The sequence below is a fragment of the Rhea americana genome, unplaced genomic scaffold (assembly GCF_003343005.1).
Source record: "Rhea americana isolate MKP2758 unplaced genomic scaffold, rheAme1 scaffold_392, whole genome shotgun sequence".
NCBI classification, from domain to species: Eukaryota; Metazoa; Chordata; class Aves; order Rheiformes; family Rheidae; genus Rhea; species Rhea americana.
This window is the reverse complement of record NW_028186526.1, coordinates 8,917-12,480: the sequence shown is the minus strand read 5'-3', so window position 1 is coordinate 12,480 and position 3,564 is coordinate 8,917.

Below are 3,564 nucleotides of genomic sequence, written 5' to 3'. Positions count from 1 at the left end.
AATTAGAGTCTCTAACAACCTTAATGGAAGTTGGATTTGACCTTTAAAATGCAGAAATACAGTTTCTACAAGTATAATTCTTCTTATTCTTAAACCGCTCCCATTGTAAATTATGGGGCTAACAGCTGGCTTCCGATGAAGTCAACTATTAATTGTATGTTCACTACCCTGCCTCGTGTAAATCAATATGAGAAATGAGCAGTCACCTACCATACAGCACAGATACAGACACTCTACCCTGGGAAGTAATTTAAGGGTGGATGTCAGATTGCTTGGAAAGGCTTCTTCGCTGTGGAGAAAACAGGACAAGGAAGAAAACCACACTCTAGAGAAAGCTCCTTACGGGCTGCGTAGAAAAAATCTCGGGGCTCCGGCGGAGAAACAAAGCTGGTGCCGTCGTTCTTGCACAAATATCATTACCAGGATAAATTATTTTCTAAATCAGCTGACTTTGTTGCTGGGGTTGACCCTATAGGTGATGTGCTGTATAACCAGGTTATACCCGTAAATCAAGGGCGTAAATTCTCCAGAATTTTATATTCCGTTTTTTTTTTTTTTCCCTCGTTCAGACTAAATTCATTATTCGCGTTATGCTCGGGAAGTTAAGTGAGTTTGCTTCAGGTTTCATCCTGCCTGCCTGAAATCATGACACAACCCGCTTTGTCCATGCTTGAGCGTGCTTTACAAAACTGATGAACCTGACCCATGTATATATATATATGTGTGTGTGTGTGTATATAATTTTTTTTCAGGCTTTTTCCCTGAATGAGCAAAACCCAGGTATTCGAATTCAGTTAGATTAGGGTTCCCCCCTGCTCCTGGCCACAGCCGCGTCCTGGCCACAGGGATGCACTGCAAGCTCATGAGCCRACCTTCTTTTTTATCTTTTTCCCCTAAATTTAATTCACTGCCCTCAGGCTAAWCTTCACAGAATTGATGCTATGGAGTCAACAGTGATTTCTGCTAGCCAAGATCWGCCCAGTTGACTTTGTCAAACCAAGGAGAAGCAAAATATGAGAAAACTATCAAGTTTTAAGTGAACCATTACTGCGCAACTGCACAAACCATATTTTCAGCAGTAGATTGAATTATCTGTATATTGTGCTATAAATGGGTTAGGAATACAAGCAGGAGATGCCCAGATCTTTTTTTTTTTTTTTTTTTTTTTTTTTGGTACAATTCATATGTCGGGAACTCTTTGACAAACATTATTTCCATACTTAAATTGAGCAATGAATTGAAAGTGGCAAAGGGAAAGGGGAAAGAGAATACGTTCTGTAAGCTGGGTCTTTTAAATTGCTTTATCTATTGATAGTTTTGTCCCATGCTAAATGCAATTTCAGCAATGCGGCGAGCCCGGCCTGAAAAACTGAGCCCTAATTAAATCAGCAACGTTTCGTTATTTGATGTGAACAATGCGAGTCTAAAACGATCTCTCCGCTGAAAAATTAAATCAAGCTTCATGCGAAGGTCTGCCGCTGCACATCGCGAGGGCTTGGGCCCGCTGCCGGCAGCAGTGCCGCCGTTTCCAGCGGAGAGGGAGCCGAGTGACGGAGGGCGACCAGCCTGGCGGGGACAGCGGGGCAAGGAGCGGCGCCCCCCGCCCCGCTTCGCCCACCTTTCCTCTTCCCGGGCAGAGGAAAAAGTCACGGCGGCGAAGGGAGAGGGGCGTGAGCAGACGCCGCGGGTCGGGACCCAAAGCCGGCCGAGCGCGCTTGCTTCGCTCATCCGCGGTTTGCAATTCCGAAGGAGAAGGGGGCGACGACGACGACGACGACGACGAAGGGGGAGTTCACAATTCGCAAACCAATTTGTGTTGTTTCTGCAACACTGCAAAAGTGCGACTCATGCATATGCTGATGAAATTGCAATGAGAGTTTTGGCACCGTTTCATCACCTCGACTAGATTAGGGAGTAATAACACTRTGGGTTTACATGTCTTCAGGAACCGCTGCGGTCGGGGGGGGAGGAGGGAAAATATAGACCTGCAGTATTTATAATTCGACAAAAATTGTGCTGGCTCTACCATAAAATAACAATAATTACCGGATTCCTAAGAAATTGTTCACGGGTTGGGCAAAGGGCTTGCCCTTAGGCCCGCGTTGCCTGTGGATAAATCAGTACGAAGGACCGAGTTCCTCCTCGGACTGCAGGCTGACCGTGCCGAGCAGCAGTTTAGGTCCACGTGCACGAAAGCAAGCAGTGCTGTACTCATCTCTTTGGGTTTTTTTTTTTTCTGTTTCATCTGCTTGTATTTACCTCCCCGGATCGAGCGACCGCGCGTCCGCCCTCGTCTCCGCTGGGCCCCTGCCACGTCCTGCGTGATGCGTCCACGCAGGCGGCTGCCTGGGCGAAGATCGGGCTCRAGTGATCGGTATTTGGGTTCCACGGCTCAAACCAGAAGCAAGACGTTGTAAGATGCTGCAGATGTTTTAATTCAGCTGGGGCACGTTGCACCCACGTATGACGCCTGTTCAGCAGCGGAGGCGGTGATGCTCGTGCCTTTCGGGCCGACGGCGGAGCCCTCGGTGGCCATCGGCAGGAGTGAGAACGAGCCTTTAAGGGAAGCCCAGGTTCGGATCAAATCCTGCCCGTTCGCTCCCGTGCCAAAACCTTTCCTGTTGCGATTTCAGGTGAAGCAGGAAATGCAAAAGTCACATTTCCCACAACAACGTTCTGGAATTTTTTCGCTAGCCCCCACTCAGCCTCTCTTCTTGCTCTTTTATTGGCGGTCATAAACTCGCAGCGGAGTTTATCCTGTAATTAGTTTAACTCTTTTATTTCCGTGGCGTGCGTGAGCCAGGGATGTAAGGCTTGCAACATGGGCCATGTTTTTAAATCTTAGTGACTGTATCTGTCTCGGTTGCAGATTGGAAAGGCGTTGATTTATATACGTGTGTGCGCGTGTGTATAAATGTATATATGTTTTTTCTATAAATTATGTATTTATACGTAAAATATTTGTCGCAGAAAATTCTGCACCGTCATTTTCAAAAGCAGTTGCTCATTTAAAAGAAACTTCAGAAGTGGAGGGGCCCAAAATCAGTGGCCACCCGTGAAAATTTCCATCTAGGTTCTCCATCTGCTGATCCGTTCCAAGTTACGCACGTACACGTGCGTGTTTAGCGCTATAGAGACGAATGGCATCGCACCAAACACGTGCAGGAGGAGGGGGAAGAAATCATTCCAAAGTGGTACGAGTGAAGACGTAAACGGGCGCGAAGGGGTGTAAGATGGTGTAATCCACTCGGAGAATTATTTACCTGTTTGATACCTGCGAGGTATCTGGGACATCTAATAGTATCGCCCTTGCTGGTTTATTTACTAACCGTCATAGTTATTCTTTTCATTACCTCCACAGCGTAATGGTTATTTTATGAAGGCTCATTAAATTTAATGAGACACCACCAGATTTTATTGCTTTCTAATAAAATGGGTAGGGGGAGCTGTTTTCTTTCTGATTCATGCAGCTCCAGAGTACCTTAAATAGTCAGGTATTCGGCTGGGCTGTGAGCAGGGCCCCTGGCACTCTTGCTGGTGGCCTCGGTGGAGAAGAAAGTGGGC